The 18,986-nt window shown below is 44.3% G+C and overlaps 2 long non-coding RNA genes across 6 annotated transcripts in view; one reads left to right on the forward strand and one right to left on the reverse strand.

Annotated features, from left to right (window-relative positions):
* LOC308472959 overlaps nucleotides 1–18,986 on the forward strand; it is a 57,936-nt gene that overhangs the window by 31,529 nt on the left and 7,421 nt on the right. For 2 of the 5 annotated variants that reach the window (XR_013983822.1, XR_013983823.1), the window contains exons 2-4: nucleotides 3,841–3,885; nucleotides 8,769–8,864; nucleotides 18,759–18,880. This is a non-coding gene — a long non-coding RNA (uncharacterized lncRNA). Of the gene's footprint in view, nucleotides 1–3,840; nucleotides 3,886–8,768; nucleotides 8,865–11,007; nucleotides 11,709–18,710; nucleotides 18,881–18,986 lie in introns of those variants that run through there. The other 3 variants (XR_013983825.1, XR_013983826.1, XR_013983824.1) reach the window with 2 other exon arrangements.
* On the reverse strand, nucleotides 8,752–12,341 carry LOC308472950. The gene is made up of 4 exons (XR_013983808.1): nucleotides 11,913–12,341; nucleotides 10,571–10,699; nucleotides 9,611–9,739; nucleotides 8,752–8,858 (listed from the first exon to the last, which is right to left on the reverse strand). It is a non-coding gene; the product is annotated as an uncharacterized lncRNA (long non-coding RNA).

An 18,986-nucleotide genomic window follows, 5' to 3' on the forward strand; every position in this document is an offset into this window, starting at 1 on the left:
CATGTAGCTTAGAGGAATAAGTTTTTTCCAAACCCTTGCTCATTCACTAACTTGAATATGAGACAAACATCACTGCAAACAAACAAACAAACAAACAAACAAACAAACAAACTGTTTTTATCACAATAATTTCTTCAGCCATCAAATACATATTCCAGAGGGGTTAATTGCATTAGTCTGGAGCAGCTAAAACAATAAAGATTATTGCGCCATTTATTTGTTGATCTTTTAGGACGCAGCACAGCTCTAGTTTTGGCCACTAGAGGGCGTTCTCACTGTTCCATCAATAAATGGTGTCTGGGAGGAGATCAAAAAGATTTCTCCTTTCATTATGCTTGGAAGTAAAATGTATTGATTTCAGCGGAGCTTACTTCCAATTAAACATCCTTAGACTTCCTGCCAAAGGCTACGTACACACTAATGTAGTTTTCCTCGATCCAGAATCATTCACAACATGCCGCTTTCAATCCAGATTGATTCTAGATCCGTGGTTCCCAACAGGGGGGAAATTTGATTTTTAAGGGGGTAATTCGAGAATGAGTTATTAACAGTGAATGGACCTTTTAGGCTTCCTACACATGAATAGGAGCTCACTTTTTGAATAATAAGAATTATATGTTGGGGGAGGCAGGCATCAAGATTTTAGAGACACTTAAGTGGGGCATGGCCAAAAAAAGGTTGGGAACCGCTGTTCTAGATCCTACTGATCCTGGGTGGGTGTTGTAATAAACAAAAATCTGCCCTTATTCCCTTATGGGGGGGGACACAAGAGCCCTTATAGAGTCCTTTGTAGGTTCTCCATCGGTAGGAGAAAATAACAGAGGCCAACCAGAAAATATTGAGAAGCAAAGCAGCTAGTAAGCCTGATCTTTATTGAACTGTTGCAACAGGGTGCTCCCCTCACACGCAGGAAAGGAGGAGGACCCTGAACCAAGGTGTGCCTGCCCTTATATTTTAAATTTTAAATTCCCTGCCCTGGAGCTCAAGACCACCCCTCCATACATCATACATACATCACAGAAGGGGTGTAACCCAAGACCACCCCTCACAAACCTAATACCTACATCACAGAAAAGGTTGTCTACAACAGAAATTTGAATGTTGTTGTTTTTCCTGTCTGCCAGGTTATCTGATAATGCCTTATCTGATTGCCTTTCCTGGTAGTCTGGCCACTCCTTTGAGATGGTGATTACCCAATTCCTGAGACAATGGGAAGGTTCCCTCACCCCCTCCCTCCTTGCAGAGAAAATATTTGGTCAGTTTGGGAGTCAAAATGGTTTCAGGGCGGTCTTTCTGAGCTGCCCCAGACATGTGGTCCCCATATCTTTGTACGTGCTTGGTTGGTACATTTATGAACATTTATTATATATAGAGGACCTTATTTTTTTATTTCAGTGTGGTTATTCGATAAACCCTCAACCCGGTCATTTGGTTTGGATACACTCCCCATTCCTGGGACCACCTTATACCTGTTTTGAAATGAACACAGTGCAGGGTAACGCAGAATCAACGAGCTTTTCTAGGAATGAAACCAGTTTCTCAATATGCACTTTGTAGGGGCAAAAAATACAAATAATAATAATAATAATAATAATAATAATCTATTTATTTATACCCCATGCATCTGGCTGGGTTTCCCCAGCCACTCTGGGTGGCTTCCAACAAAATATTAAAAATACAATTAAACACAAGAGGTCTAGATTGTGTGTGGACTGTGTAGGGGAAAAAAACAAGTATGCTCCTTTACTTTCCTTTTCCCCCCAATGTTATCTTACAAAGTGGGCAGGAGACTCTTAGTATCCCTGGATTTCTGAACAAGAGAAGAAGTGTAGTCATGTTATCCTCTCTAGACAGGGCCAAATGTCTACATGCACACTGTGGAAATGTAGTGTGTGTGTGTGTATATATATATATATATATATATATATATCCTCAAGAACCCCCTATAACTTTTCTTTTGCCACCCAGGACTAAAGAAACTATCATGGTTTATTAGGCTGAGAATTAGTTTTGCGCCTCTGGTCTGATCTTCATGTGTAGAAAATGATTAAACCACAGTTTCCTGGTTCTGATGTAAGGAGTAACTGTTGTTTAAACAAATGGGAAAGAATGGTTTAAACCAGTGGTGGCCAAACTTGGCCCTCCAGCTGTTTTGGAACTACAATTCCCATCATCCATGATGACTGGTCCTGTTAGCTAGGGATGATGGGAGTTGTAGTCCAAAAAACAGCTGGAGGGCCAAGTTTGGCCACCACTGGTTTAAACAAACTACAACAGAAGTACTGATAGTGGCAGACAAAGGAGTACAGAAAATGAGTGCATCACATCATTCCCAGCCTAATGAACCATGGTTTATTAGGCTGAGATACCTATGTCTGACATGGCCCACAGCCTTAAATAGATTATTGACTGAGACAGAAAATGAGTGTGCTTCTTCAGGGTCTGAATATAGTCATTATTAACACAAAAAACCATAGCGGTAAAGTTTTAACACTTCTTCACAGATGCTTTCAGAAACAGATCAGTCTGAGTAAATATTCTCACACACATTGGCTGGTGTCTTTCTTTTTGTGTCATGTTCAGCTCAACCTTGCTGAGCAACCGTGAGGTAACTGGACCCTTCTCTGCTGCTTTAAATCGACTGGTTTAATTTGGTTTCTCCACCCCCCAAAAAGCTGTATCTGCAGGTTTTGGTGGAAGCAGTGTTTACTGTTTGAAACTGAGGAAATCTGGAACCAAACTCCGAAGGGACCAGCTATTTCCAGAGTAGGGAGATTTAAATCAACGCAGTTTAACTCACTGGGAAGGAAAAAAATGCTCCTCTGTGAGGTAAAAAGTAAAAATTAAGCTATATGTTTTGTGAAATATGCTTTTAGAAAGGTTTGCTTAACACTGGCAAGAAAAAGCAGCTTTATGGGACCCCAATCTGACCTGGCAGCGGGGGGTGGGAAAGGAGGGATAGAGTTAGCCCTTTTCCCCTTGCATCAATGTGCCACTGCAAATTCTACTCGGCTACTGTGTGTCCTCCCCTCCCTCAAATTGCTTCTTGCAGCAAAAGTGCAAAAAGAATGTGTTCTGTATTTAAACAAACCTTAAAAATAAAAATATTCACTTAACATGTAATTTGACCCAAAGAGTCTGTGCTGTTTGGTTCACGAATTGCCACAATAATATTATATAACCTGTTGGTCATACATCTCAGGCTTGACCTCAAAGAGTCAGGTGTTGTTGTTTTTTATCTGTAGGCATTTCACATCAATTATCAGGGACGGTGGGAGCTGTAGTCCAGCGACATCTGCAAGGCCACAGGTTCCCCTCTCTTGTTTTAACAGGAAGGAAGGCTTTTACTCAATATGGCTTAGATTCCTTTTTGAGAAGTGGTGCTGGCTGTGTTTGAAAACTTATGCTGCCTGGTCCTGTGCCTTTGACAAGAGCACGGTGTGCAGGCCTTAGCAACTGATGTTAATGCTCAGCCCCATGCTGTGAAGAAACTAAAGCTTTTGTTTTCCCGCAAATCGAATTGCCATTAAAGACACAAGAGCAGGTCTTTTTGAGAATGGTAGTCCTATTCCAACACAATTGCAATTAATTCAATAAGTACACCTTACTCTGTGCTGGATTAGGTCCTACTAGTGTTAATTTTAAACCAGAGAATTTTTAACAGAAAGAGGATAATAACAATTTAATTAAACTTTCTTTTTCTTTTTGTGTCCCTCCTGGATTTTTTCCAGCCTTGCTCAAGGAGCATCCGGCCAAGGCCTTTAAACGCTGAAAACCAAGAACACTTAACTACCATTAACGCACTGTTGCTAATTTTGTTTGTTTGTTTCTTCCTGGCAGCGCTTCTTTACCTTCAACAGCAGCACAACAGGAAGACTCTAACAGGTGCGTTTCCCTCTAGTGATGCAACATACTGGCTGATGGTCTCCCTTTTGTGCAGCTTAAAGACACAACATCTCTTCTGGAGAAAAGAATGGGCAGCTCTTAAACGATCGCATTTAAGTACAAAGTTTTGGGGAAGCTGTTCCACAGGAGGACTCAGAAGTGCTGTTTATAATGGGTAAAGCTGGTGGAATCTGTCCCAGAAAACTGGGATGCAAATGGCAGTGGTAGACCGGTGGAATTGCACTTTAATGCTGTTAATACAAACATGTTCTGTGTGTTCAGTCTGATTCTTCAAACCCTTGTCGTTGTTCCCCACCACCCACCGCCTCATTTTCCTTGAAAGCTATCCAGCTTGGCCACAAAACAGCTCGCTAGGCTGTGTAAGGTTTCGTTCAGTAACATACTGAAATAATTATGAAAGGAGGACACTTTCCTGTTTCTTAAACTTTGTCCTTTTTCTTCCTTCACACTCTGGTGTGGCAGGTTAAGGGAATCCTTATAGAGCCTTTCCTGCCAGCTGGGATAGCTCAGTTGGTAGAGCATGAGACTCTCAAGGTTGTGGGTTCAAGTCCCATGCTGGACAAAAGATTCTTGCATTGCAGGGGGTTGGACTAGATGACCCTCGTGATCCCTTCCAACTCTGTGATCCTACGATTCCTGCCACTTGGCAACTAGGCTGTTGCTGCATGCAGCTTCACAGGGCAGGCCCGACCTTAACAATGCCGGTGGAGGTTTAGCCATCAGCTCTAGAAGAGTCAGGAGTCCAAGTGGCAACGTGAATCTTTCTGCTGTGACCTTAAAGGCCAGGATGGCCCCAGATGGCATTGTGGGAGGCTGACCTGCAGCTGTTGTGATTTAGGATTGCTCCTCCACAGATAAATCACCAGAACTCTTGAGATTTACCGGGCTGTCTCTTGGGATATATAAAAAGGTCAGCACTTTCTTCTCTTGCTAGGGAAATTGCACATCATTCAGGGAATTAACACAAGTTGTTAAAGTGAGCCACCTCTTTTAAGAATGTATGATCTATAAGCACAAGACAGAGCTGTTAACTCATAGGGTATAATTGGTATTAGAATAAGCCATATTATATGGAAGGGACCCTGAGGATCTTCTGGTCCAACTGCCTGCAATGCAGGAATATGCAGCTGTCCCATATGGGGATTGAACCTGCAACCTTGGTGTTATCATCACCGCGTTCCAACCTACGGAGCTATTATGAAAATTTGCAGGTTTAGAGAGCCCAAGGTGGTAGAGTTATGTGGGGAGCGCATTTCACAAGTTGAAAAGAAACATCCAACAGAGGTCGCACCCATGCCATACATTTAAAGCACATGGCTTCCCCTAAAGTTACAGGGAACCAGGCAGAGGGCCTTCTCAGTAGTGGCACCCCCCCGTGGAACGCCCTCCCACCAGATGTCAAAGAGAAAAATAACTACCAGACTTTTAGAAGACATCTGAAGGCAGTCCTGTTTAGGGAAGCTTTTAATGTTTAATAGGTTATTGTATTTTAGTGTCTTGTTGGAAGCCGCCCAGAGTGGCTGGGGAAACCCAGCCAGATGGGCGGGGTATAAATAAATTATTATTATTATTATTATTATTATTAAGAATCTTGGGAACTGTAGTTTACACACACACACCCAACTCCCAGCACCCTTGACAAAGTACAGTGATGGGAAAATGCCCTTTGCTTCAGTGCAAATCTGAGTGAATGCTCATTAGATAGCCATCATCATCATCTAATCTCCCTGCAAACAAATCGGGATGAATGTTCCGCAAACAGGTTGCCTGGAAGCTCCCTAAAACAATATAACAAGAAGGCCTACCTAGCAGGCATGGAGTTATAAAGCATAGGTGCTGCCACACCTGGGACTTTCTGCAAGTAAAGTGTTGCACCACTGACGTACGTTCTCTCCCCTGACATCTAATGATACGGTGCACGGATCATGGCCCAGCAGCCAAACTGTACTGCAGGTGTGATAACAAAATCACTCAGCTGAATTTTTTTTGGGGGGGGGGCGACACACACCCAAGGTTAACTCACAATGGAAAGTTTGGGGATTAATTCCTCCAGATGAAATGCCTCTTTTAATTTGAAGCTACTGGATGACTTAGAAAACCCACAGAGCTCATAAGGAAAGTAAAATGCAGGTTTTCAGATTCTGCAGGCTGTTGCTGCTGACATACTATCACTGTGGGAAATTAGGATCAGAAAGCAAAACCACTAGTACCGCAGGTGCGCTGGGACTGGAAGAGTACAACTAAGCATAAAAATGTCAGTGTCCATATGGCTGAGCATACATCAGTTCATTGTCCAAAGAAAACAACGTCCCCCAGTTTGCCGTGCATCTATGGATATGCCTTAATTATTTTATTTCTTGGATGACATCAGTTTTATGTTCCCTCTGGAATAGCAAGGTCAAAGGCTAGCGTCTCTTCAGCATTAACGCACACATAATATTTTGTCTGAAGAACTGATAGAAGGAAATTAAATACACGGGGCGGCCAAAGTCCCTGGACTTCAGAACTACAAGCCAAAATCATAATGTGGCTCAGAGCTACAATATACCACATCTTGTTGCTACTTCATCTCCCTCCCCAAAACCTTGGCCGTTAGATCAACCCTTTGCTCTCCAAAGCCCCAAACACATCACCTGTGCCTCTCACTCTCTTAAAAAAAACAACAACACTCCTCAAACTCACCCACCAGGGCTTATCCCAATATCTACAGCAGCTCCATTGATTGCCAAACATTCCCTTTCTTCCGTGACTTTCCAGTTTCTCCTTCCCAGCTTACCCCCTTCAGTTAACCCACTCCCTCCCCAATCTTCTGTCCCATTATTCTCTTTGTGCCCTGCAGAATTCTGATGCCATAACTCTTAAGAACACCGTAAGAGCTTGCAGCAACAGGCCCATGGCCCGTTTAGTCCAGCATCCTGTTCTTACAGCAGCCAAACTGTGAAAACTTGCAAGCATTGCAAAAGCGCAACACTACTCTGCCCACTTGTGATTTCCCAGCAGTTGTGGTTCAGTAGTCATGGTGCTTCTCACAGTGGAGGTAGAACTTTGCCATTGTGGCTTGTCTTCATATCCCAGGATCCTCCTTGTAGCTGGTTGGTGCTGGGGGCAGGGGAAGATGAGGAATATGTACATCCTCACTGTCAAGATTGCAGCCAATGCAGATTATCTCAATGTTTCGCTTTAGGTGGGTTATGTGCAGGGCCTTTTGCCCTGAGCACTCTGGTTTTCTTCTCATAGGTCTCACCTCTTGTCTTTCCAAACCACTGACAGACCCTGCCCATTCCTTTGCTTCCTCTACACCTTTCACGTCCTTCACCCTCCTTTCGTTTTTATTCTGTTTAGAGACTACCCATTGGGGCGGCCCATCAGTGAGGCAAGGTGAAGCCATTTGCCTCAGGCGGCAGAACTGGCTCCCGCCACTGTGATGCCACCGGACTCACCAGGGCTTTGCCTGCACTGCTGCCATTATTGTTGCCCACACTGCTTACCTTTTTTTGTTTTAGACAGTGTTTTTACCTTACTTTCCAACAGCTCTTTTACAAACGTTGAAATTTCATTACTAAATCCGTTTCTTTTGTCTTTTTAAAATGCATGATTTAATTGGTGATATTGTAGCCAGTCTGTTAATAATTCTCTTATATCTTCAAAGTTCTTTAATTTCAATTGACTCTCCACCTCCATTAACAGCTCTTTATATGTTGCCCATTTATTTTTCACATTCAACTTTTTCAATGATATCGCTTCAGTTGGGGAAAGCCACCATGGTGTTTTCTGTTCTAGTAAGTTTTTATATTTCTCCCATACACCATAGATTGATCTTCTTACCAAATTGTTAAAAAATCCTTTATGTACTTTTACCTTTTCATACCATAAATATGCATACCAACCAAATCTGTTATCATGACCCTCCAAATCTAGAACATCGGTGTTTTTTAATGTTATCCATTCCCGAAGCCAACAGAGACAGGATGCCTCATAGTATAACCTCAGATCTGGCATACTGCTTACCTTTTTTTGAATTATTGGCCTCATGTCGTAAGCCTTAAAACACCCAGATGCATGAAAGGCTTTATAAGATTAGATTGTCTTCCAGCTATGAAACCTAGTTCTCAATGAGATGGTAAACCAATACATGGGCTATACCCTTTCAGCAAGGATGGAGAACCTTCGAGCCTCTCTGTGCAATGCTCTGGACTCCCCTAAGCCACTCCCTCACCCCCAGGCCACACCCCTCACTGGGCTTGGTTCACAGCCTCTTCAAGTGTTTTTGCATGGTTGGAACATGTCCTTGAACTATGACAGTGCTCCTTTCTTATGTGGCTGGAATGTAGAGACAAGGTCTGCATCTGTTGCTCTGCCCATGTTTGGCTCTGGTCCTGTCCATCAGTGCCTGCTCCTGCACAAGGAAATATGGTCCTTGGGCTGAAAAAGTGTTTGCCTCCCTTCCACTGTGCATTAAGCATCACACAACGTAAAAAAATGCCTTTCACATAGAAAATTAGAAGTTGGGCAGTAGTTTTCTCCCCTAGTTTTCTGTGTGCATGGATTTTTCCCCTGTAGAGAAACAGTCAGCAATGAGACTCTTACCTGTAGTTTGAAGTTGTATTTGTCAGTAGAAACAAGGATTTTGAATATATAAACATTTTGACTGTTTTCATACTATTCAAGCACATAAGCTGTATTGGAAAGTTTTTAAAGTTTGATGTTTTAGTATGTTCTGATATATGCTGTGAGCCACCCAGAGTGGCTGGGGAAAGCCAGTTGGATGGGCGGGGTATAAATAATAATAATAATAATAATAATAATAATAATAATACTAATACAACAAATTATCACCTTCTGTCTTCTCTCTCTCTCTGCAGTATCATATTTATCATCACTTAAAGACAATTTTTTAAATTAAAACTTGTCTTCTGCTTAAGGATGTTAGCCGCGTATTGAAGGAGGATCATCTGGAGGTAAACAAAATAATAATAATAATAATAATAATAATAATAATAATAATAATAATAACAACAACAACAACAACATGTATTTTGTTTTGCTGAGTGTTGAAGTCACACTCTTTCTTTATGTGTTAACTGTGTTGACAAAAAATGCCTACGATTTGCGCAAGATTTTTTCGTGGGTACCCTAAGCCTCCCACTTTCCTTTCTCCTGGCTTTTTATGGGCCAACATATTGAGTAATACTGATAGGGTTGTTACCTATCTTGGCAGACTTCTGAGATTTATGTCCTTTTCTTGAACTTTGGCAAAGCTTGAGTAACTTACCCTGCCAGTAATGTAGCACTTAGCTGAACTCAGCTGAGCAAATCTACTTATATGGGTTTTTTAAAAAGTGTATTCCAAGATGTTGCCTTGTTATTCTTATTGTCACTTTCACAAGTAACAGGGATGGTGAATCAATTTTCCCACGTAGGAAAAACTATCACAAGCTCGCAGTATAAAAATAACCCACCCTTTAAGGATCTAGGTTTAGAACTGCCTAGAAGTTACTTTTGCCAACTCGAAACTGGCAAGGAAGATAACAACAAGAATATTAAATCAACAAGGCTAAACAGATTACTTCACGTAGAGTGACAGCTGGCCATGAGTGATAACACATGATAATAGCTTGTAAAAAGTCGAGATATGAGCTGAGCAAATATGATTCCAGAGCTACTATCTGAGTCAAGTATTTATGACAGCCTGAGTGAGTAGTACCTGTTCTGGCATAGCTTTGAGGGCTCTGTCCTCTTCTTGAACCTTGGCAGCGCCCGTATAACTTGTCTTGCAAGTTAATGTAGTGCTCAGATGAACAGAACTGAACGCACTGGATTCCAAAGCCACCATCTGACGAAAGAGTTTAATTATAACAGATCAGTTGTTAATAAATAAAAATAAACCAGAGGCCTCTTCTGTGTGTTTAACCTCACAGGCTGCTGTTTGCAATACATGGCCCTTTGATTATGCAGAATCACAACGAACAATTAAAAACCTTTTGTTAGCACAGATCATTCTGTTAATGCATTTGTTGTTGTCTTTAACACACACACACATGGTGAGGTTGCAACATCGATTCTGTTTGCTAGATTCTTTCAAAAGTGGGATGGAATTATTTGATATCTTTGGACATGAGCCTTTTTCCAGTATTTGCAGTCTTTCACAAACAATGCAATAATGAGTGGAGCTTTTTTCTGTTTGCTCCAATTCTGGCTTGGTGCAGGCATAACACTGCAGATCTTCCAAAAGATGCTGAAGAGGCTTTCAAGGTTCCTCTGTCTTTCCTCATCTCTGGTGTGAATTCTCTCTCCACCACCTTCCTTTGCTGGCTTTTGTGGTGGTTTAGTGTCATATCTTGCACAGTTTTATTAGGAAACTAGCCAAAGAGATAGTGGGACCACTGAAAACGAGCAAAGAAAGGAAGACAGGAGAATTGCAAGGAACATATTTGTCTGTGTTCACTTCAGATGATGTTGAAGGGGTACACACACCTCAACTATTGTTATTTTCCTGGAAGTCTCTGACGACCCGTCTCTGTGCTATGCCAAGATCATGTCTGACCACATCCTGGAAAACCTTTGAAATGTGTGCAGAGCCCAGGAGTTGGTGACGAAGAGTTGCGTTTGTTATTTGAAGCATTCCTAAAACTTATTCACCACCACGGTTGGCTGAAAATAGTACCTTGTGGTTGCTTCACCGTGTTAAAAGAAAAAGCAATGTCAATCAGCTGTGAATATGCTCCATGAACGTCTTTAGATGCAGTTTTAAATTATATTCTAGGTGATGTCTTTTCTCTGTAGGAGATGTTCTCTAAATGGGGGGAAGAGCAGAACCAATGTCTTGCTGAAGGCACCAGCTGCTTGTTTTCACCACCAGAATAAAACACCAGGTTGTTTTCAACCAGAAACCAGGCAGTGGTAGTGGGAGCCTGGAATCAGCCAGAAGTCAGCTCTAGCAATTCTTTGGTTGGCTGCTGGAAGATATGCATTGTGAGGGTCATGGTACGCAGGAAGCAGGGGATCTGTGAACAGATATCCCAAAATCATTTAATTTTTCTAAAAGCAGCTGAATCAGGGACAGAAAATTGGGTGGGTGGTGGGTGGGCTGACCCTCTCACCTTGCATGGATTATCTCACATAAATTGACACCCCCCTGCCATTCCTTGAAACTGTTGCTAGAGTATTTTCCAGGGACGGTCATAGATTTACAGAAGCCACCCCGGTTTCTGATTTGATCCCAGAATGTCCCACTTTTCCTTAAGATATCCCTGTTTTCATCAGAGAACTGTTGGAGGGTATGCTATTAGAAACTTCAGGAAGATGGTTTATATTTATATCAGAGGTGCTGGGGAGGTTAAAAATGCTTCTTCCCAGCTCCATATTCACAATCCAAATCAACACCTTGGAAGAGCTGATCAGATCTCACTCACTGTCTGTAATTTGGCCCTTAGTGGCCTTGAAAAGCAGAGTCTAAGGCTACACAGGGATTTGTTCTCAGACTAATTAATTGACTGAGGTGGGAAGTGAGTGGTAGGCCCAAAGCTAGCCCTTACTACCTGGAATGGCCTCTGGATAGCTTTGCATCTGTTTCTGACAGCCAAGACAAGCATCAATGGGGAAAACGGATTTCTGCTATCCTAACCCATAAGCCTTTTTTGAAGGGTTTAATAATATCATCTGATCTGATCTGGCCTGTTTTGCTTAAGAGGCTTCCTTGCCAGACAGCGTAATTTCCTACAGTTTACTCTTTGGTCAGAGGACAATGGTGTTATCCCTTCAGTCCCAGATTCAGGATCTGCTCTTCAGGGTCTCCTAACAAGGTAATCTCTCAGGAGACCCCAAGATGAATTGCTGCACAGTTCTCATATATATATTTTGAAGAGTTTTTGGGATTTATTTTACTTTTATTCCTTCCTTCCTTCCTTCCTTCCTTCCTTCCGAAGGAGCCCAAGATGGCAAACTCAGCAACAGCAATGAAAAGAAAACCAAACATTATTTTTTAAAAAAAAATAAATTATACGAACAGTTATCTCATGGTCACCGCAAACAGTGTCATTCAGCCATCAAACTGAGTAAACAGAAATATTTTTAATTTTCTCCTGAAAGTTAGTAATGAGGGAGACAGACACACCTCCCCAGGGAGGACATTCCACAAATGGGGGGCTGTGGCTGAAAAGGCCCCGTCATATGTCAGTAGCAACCCAGGCAGTCCCACCAACAAAACATTGTCCCAATTGTTAAACATCGAAGCTCCCACAAGATGGCAGCTGGCCACTTTGGAAGCTTTGCTTGTTTGTATTTTTTGGTCAGCCCTGAGCCCAGGTCTTCAGCCCCTCAAGGCTACTAAATTGGTCAAGCTCTGAAACAGTAGCTAGAGAAGGATGGACTCAGTAACAGTACTGGTTTAACTGGTCCCCTTATATACGTTTCCCAGAGGAGTGAGGAACATTTTGAAATTACCAAGAAACCACGTCTCTCATTTCAAACTGTAGAGCATGTCTGGGCAGGTCCTTAGGAGCCGCATAACACACAGAGTTAACTGTGCCTATAATTTGCAACTGACCCAAGTAAATTGATACCATGGTATGGTAAGCAGATAAACTCCGAGAACTATTACTTTATTGTAACCCTGTTTCCGTCGCATATTGACACAGAAATTCACATAATAAGCAAGAGACGATTTTTCTGTTATCGACAGCATCCATTATCCCAATAAACGACACCAGGGCCCTCTTGCATTTCCTCTTTATATCCACAACATTTTTACACATGCCTTGCGCATTGCCGTGACATTTCCCTTTTTAAAAGGCCTCTCATGTTTATTTCCAGTGAGTGTTGTGTGACAAAGGAATTCCTCAGTTTTGGCTCTTATCTTCTGTTCTTCCAGCTGCCCAAGCGAATGCCTGCCATAGCAGATGCCCTGGCTTCCTTGCTAGCACATGTCCCAATTCTTTCCGTCTTTATTTATAGCTGACTTTGAAGAACTCTCTGAATCTTGGCATATGTTGAAATTCGTTAAGAGATCTGGAGTGCAGCGTGTCGCAGGAACATAGGAAGCTGCCTTATGGTGAATCAAACCATTGGTTCATCTAGCATCAGGCGAGGTGACATGGGGTTCAAACCTGGAGATGCTGGGGTTCAAACCTGGGACGTTCTGCATGCAAAGCCGATGCTCTGCCACTGAGCTATGGCCGAGCTCTATTTCTCTGTTGCACCTGAATCAGGTGTAGCCAGGCAAATGCTGGTCCAGGACCTGGATGTTGTGAAGGGGCTAGATGATGGCCAATAAGTTGAAGTTGAATCCCAACAAGGCTGAGGCCCTCTGGGTAGGGGATTTCCAGGTCTGGCAAGTAAGTGGTTGTTCCTGTTCGACACAGGACTGCCTTTCCCCTAAAGGAGCAGGGCTGCTCATTGGAACCATCCTTTACTGCAACTCTTTGCTCTGCCCCACCCACAAACACCACAGATGCTGGCATCACCATTCAGACTATCCAGAGAAATTTCCTTAACTTCTGGAGCAGATTTGAGTATATTTCACTCTGGATAGTCTGAAAGGTGATGCCGGGGAAAAGAAAATCACCAAAAATCAGTTCCCCTCCCTCATACTGGATTGAAGGCCCTTCAGCGAATAGAAGGGTAGCTTGAGGATCAGTCAGGAGTGTGTGCAGGAGCTGGGCCCTGTGACCAGTAGGGCTTCGCAGGACTGGGGCCTTCCTAAGTTTGTTCTGGAGAGGCAAGGCACAGCTGCACAGGTGAGGCCGCTTGGTAACTCACTGCACCTGGTGGCTAGAGCCGGAAGGGATATAAGGTCAGCATTTCCCTTCGGCTCTTTGCCACAGCAACACGTTTCCTGCCTCGCTGCGTTTGGCTTCTTGCTTCCTGATCCTCAGACCTTGGCTTCTTGACTCCTTGCTTCTCGGCCCTCAGACCCTTGACTTTGTGACTCCCTGCTTCCTGACTCTCGGACCCCTGGTTTCTGGACTCTCGTTCCTGCTTCCACCCCGCCATCTTGCCCCCGGTCCTGACGTCCTCAGCCGGGACTTCAATCGCCCAAGACAGGGTCTGTGGTGTTTGTCAAATGAGGAAGGGCCAGCCCTACTATTAGGTATTTGGTGGCAGGCGAAGGCCAGCAGTGGCATTCCATTGAGTGTTCCTCCTGAGCAACCTCAAACATTTCCCTCTGCTTGAAGGAAGGAAATATGTCTGCCACATGCTCTGTCCTGGTCCCCCTAAACTAGCTTGCTGCCTTAGGCGCTGAAGTAAAATTCAGCTGCCAGGCCAATCAGCTTCTGTCCATGGAGTGGAGAGGGGGGCATCTTGTCCTTTGCCTCAGGCAGCAATATGTCTGGGGCCAGCCTAGTGAGCTGTGAGAAACAGCAGTTGGACAGTTTGGGGATTTGGAGACATACAGAGCTGTGAATGTGTGAGGAGGCTGAAGGTGAAATAAGTTCTCTCTTTCTGAAACTCTGAGGTGTGGGGTGGGAGCAGAACTGATCCCTTGCAGGAGTTACTGTTTGCCACCGCTTATGCTCTGTTTGTGTATTTTATAAATGAAATATTACAAAGACAGCACAACTCTCCGGTTCCATGCAACGGAATCTAAACCTGATAATTCTGCCCTTGGAATTACTCTCTGCTCTGGGAAGCGGGGAGCACATAACAATATTTGAGGGCATTGGCTTACATGCTACTGCGAAGGACAGCTTATTTCCTGCTTGCATTGAGTTGCCTTCTAAGACGATACACAAGCTGGGATTGATTTCATTCTGTGCAACTTTTATTAGTTACAGATTTTCCCTTCCCTATGCTGAACATTTGCATTCTGGCTGAGACGCCTCTTAGATCTGGTTCACTCATGTCCCGGCAAGGGGTGGAAGGGTCTGTCCATTTCAGTTCTCTCGGTTTCCCATTTTCCCCATCTTAAATTCAGTTCTCTGCAATTCTGCAGTATTTTTTCTTTCTTTACTAATGTATACATTTTTTTGCAAGCAGTTTCCCCCCAATATAATGCATTTTAACGTTACTTTCACTTATATGCACCCTCTGCCTTAATATATGCTGATTTATAAACCTTGGTTGTTTGGTGCACTGTACTGCAAAATTTGGATATATTTGGAAGAAATGCTGCATATCAGTTCACATATTGTTTTGTAGGTTTGTCATGTTTCAAAAAGTGAAAATCTGGACACAAAAGTTGTTGGGCTTTTATTGGCAAAGTTGTTGAGCGTTTTTGGTGAAACAAAAAAAGGGGGGGGGTTCAGCTACTTTTAATTAAATTTGTCAAATTCTCTGTACGTACTACTGACATGGGTTGCCATACGTATGGATTTTCATGGACATTTCAGCAATTTCCATGAAATCCCGCACACTGTTTATGAGAGTTGAATACAGTGGTACCTCAGGTTACATACGCTTCAGGTTACATACGTTTCAGGTTACAGACTCCGCTAACCCAGATATAGTGCTTCAGGTTAAGAACTTTGCTTCAGCTTGAGAACAGAAATCGTGCTCTGGCGGCGCGGCGGCAGGAGGCCCCATTAGCTAAAGTGGTGCTTCAGGTTAAGAACAGTTTCAGGTTAAATACGGACCTCCGGAACAAATTAAGTACTTAACCTGAGGTACCACTGTACCAGCTATGTTACATGTAGCAACCCTATTTGGGAAGTGCAAATCTGGTAGATTCCTGCTGACTGACTTACTTTTGTGGTGGATCCTTGCATTGTCAGATTCCTTTATTATTTCATTTTTAAATAGTTTTTATTTACACCATTATTCAGCCAAAGAAAGGATCCCAGAATGGCTTACAAATGTAAATAGTAAAACATATCACAGACCCATCCGCAGTGACCCCCCTCCCTGGAAGCAAGGCACGAAGGGGAACAAACCCTGCCCAACTGACTTGGCCATATTGGCTAGTATTCAAATAAACTGATATCAGGAAAGCCCGCCAATCTCCCGCAGCTGGTCTGGGAATTCCCCACGGATGGCTGCCTAGCCCTGACCTTGCTCCCAAGGGCAAGGGCCTGGTGCGACAGGCCGCAATAGCTGCCCGCCCTGTGACCGGGTAAGCAGCCATTCTAAGTCTGAGGGCAGGGACTAAGGTCACATCCACACCGTCCATTTAAAGCACTCTTATACCACTTTAGGATGCGGGTGGCGCTGTGGGTAAAACCACAGAGCCTAGGACTTGCCAATCAGAAGGTCGGCGGTTCGAATCCCAGTGATGGGGTGAGCTCCCGTTGCTCAGTCCCTGCTCCTGCCAACCTAGCAGTTCAAAAGCACATCAAAGTGCAAGTAGATAAATAGCTACCGCTCCGGCGGGAAGGTAAATGGCGTTTCCATGCGCTGCTCTGGTTCGCCAGAAGCGGCTTAGTCATGCTGGCCATATGACCCGGAAGCTGTACGCCGGCTCCCTCAGCCAGTAAAGCGAGATGAGCGCCGCAACCCCAGAGTCAGCCACAACTGGACCTAATGGTCAGGGGTCCCTTTACCTTTACCACTTTGACAGTCATGGCTTCTCCCCAAAGAGCCATGGGAAGTGTAGTTAAGGGCGCAAATCTCTCAGATCCACAATTCCCAGCACTCTTAAGAAACGCCAGTACCTAGGATACTCCATATTTATTAGAGCTGTGGTTCCTGGTTAGCTGAATACTCTGTTTTTTCAAAAGCCAAGTCTTTTGAAAATGTTGAAATCTCGATGGTAGTTTTTGTTGTGTGAACGGACCACCCATTGGGAAACCACTGTATTAAAGTGGTCTAAGAGTGCTTTAATCGGACAGTGCAGATGCGACCTAAAAGAGACACAACACAAAAGGAATTTGGCGGGCAGAGGGAGAAAGCAAACTCAGGCACTGGTGCTTGGTTACATCGTTCTTATAATAATCAGCCGGAAGAGGAGAGAGTCCAAAGGGAGGAGGAGCCAGGTTCTGGCTGGTCTCTCAGGGGATTCAATGGACATTAATACACCTTCCTTTGTCACATGCAGAAACTTCTGTGTGGGCAGGGGCTGCTATGCATAAACACCTACACAAATGGGTTGGCCCCACTCATGTGATCTGCCCACTGTGAGGTGGTGTGGCTCACATGAGTGCGACTCACTCACACGGGCATTTTCGGGCCTAGGCTCCTATTCATTCCAAAAGTTCTGTGAGCTGTGGGAAAGGGTGTATTCGCCTTGCTCTGGGCCCTTTGCCGTGTACAGGCCAACACACTGAAAGGAAATATCAGTGATGATCAGAAGAAGGGCAGGAGGCTCCTGTGTTTATTCCTGATAACACACTCTAACCTGGGTTGCTGCACTTTGATAGCACTTTGCTTCCCACCCACCCCCGCACCTACCATAATGCATTAAGAAATACATCTCCTCGTACTACAATAAGCTCTCTCTTTGTTGCATCTTTTTGTTAAAAGTAATTGGGCAACCTTTTTATAGAATGTTCATCCTGTTGGTTTGCACAAAGTTTTCAGGGGGTGTAGTTGACACTGGCTGTTGTTGATTTGTTTGCAGGGAGGTCAACAAAATCTTATCCCACAGTTAGAACCCAGCTATCTGGAAGTGGAAGGAACTCCCAAATTACCTGGATCTAGGGGCAGAGGAGGGATGCGGGTGGCACTGTGGGTTAAACCACAGAGCCTAGGACTTGCCGATCAGAAGGTCGGCAGTTCAAATCCCCGCGACGGGGTAAGCTCCCGTTGCTGGGTCCCTGCTCCTGCCAACCTAGCAGTTCGAAAGCACGTCAAAGTCCAAGTAGATAAATAGGTACCGCTCCGGCGGGAAGGTAAACAGCATTTCCGTGCGCTGCTCTGGTTCGCCAGAAGTGGCTTAGTCATGCTGGCCACATGACCCGGAAGCTGTACGCCGGCTCCCTCGGCCAATAAAGCGAGATGAGCCCCGCAACCCCAGAGTTGGCCACGACTGGACCTAATGGTCCTTTTACCTTTACCTTTCGGGGCAGAGGAAGGGGGGTGGTGGAGGTGCCCCACCCCGGATGTCATCACTGAGGGGGGTGACATTCAGCGCGCTGCCCACCCGCGACTCCCAAGCCTACCCTGAGCTGTTGGGGGAAGGGGCGGAGCTGCACCGCCTTGCCAGTAGCCTTCCCCTTTGTTTTGACAGTTCGGGGGAGGCTTGGGAGTCGTGGGCGGGTGGCACACTGTTGCCCCCCACTCTCGAGCTGCCTCCTGTGGGGGGAAGCCTCCCCTGAGCTGTCAAAAGGAAGAGGGAAGGAAGGCTGCTGGCAAAGCGAGGTGGCTCCCTCCCCACCCAGGAAGCAGCCCCCGTAGGCAGCTTGCCTCCTGGGACGCTTACCCAGCCCCCATGGCCCCACCCCTGGGTGCACTAGTTCTGCCTCTGCCTAGATCGGCAAGAATCTTGCATTCTGGGTTTATTTTTGCCTCTGCTGAATTTTCTCCAGTGTGTTAGCACAGTCCTTTTGATGTGTTCCAAACAGAGTACACAACTGAAGGCCAATAGAAGCATGCTACTTTTTCCCCAGCAGATGAAAACCAAAACCAACAAACAGGATAATCACTGTGTGTATTTGCTAAGAAGACCCTCTTCCCTTCAGCAAATCTTTAGGCATGCTCAGAGGTGCTGAGTTGCTCACAACAGCGAATCCTATACATTTCTGTCTGGAAGTCGTAGAATTCCAGCAAAAATTGAAATGGGGGCAGAAAATGCTATTGTTCACCTGCTCGCCCCAATTGCAGCACATAAATCAATCCAGTGAATACGACTGGTATTCACTGTTGTTGCTTTCAGTCTGCAAACAATATGTAATTGATTATGTCCCCCTCCCCTCTCTTTTGCATTGAAATAAAAGGAGTGGAATGATATGATGTAATTAAGTTATGCAGTTTTGCCGCAGCAGACAGCGAGATGAAGATTGTAGCTTTTGGTGGAAGATGAACTGCAGCAGAGCAGAAACAGTGCTGCGTGTGACGAAAACCGGGAGGAACGGGAAATGATGCCTTCTTACATTGCGACTCAGAAGTAAGTTTAACTGAATTCAATAGGTCTTACTTCCAAGCAGTGAAGTAGGTGGGTACAGGATTGCTACCTGAAATGTCTTCAGTTCCCACCTGCGCGTGTACATAAA

This window comes from Podarcis pityusensis (genome assembly GCF_964106645.2).
Source record: "Podarcis pityusensis genome assembly, chromosome: 3".
Classification (NCBI taxonomy): Eukaryota; Metazoa; Chordata; class Lepidosauria; order Squamata; family Lacertidae; genus Podarcis; species Podarcis pityusensis.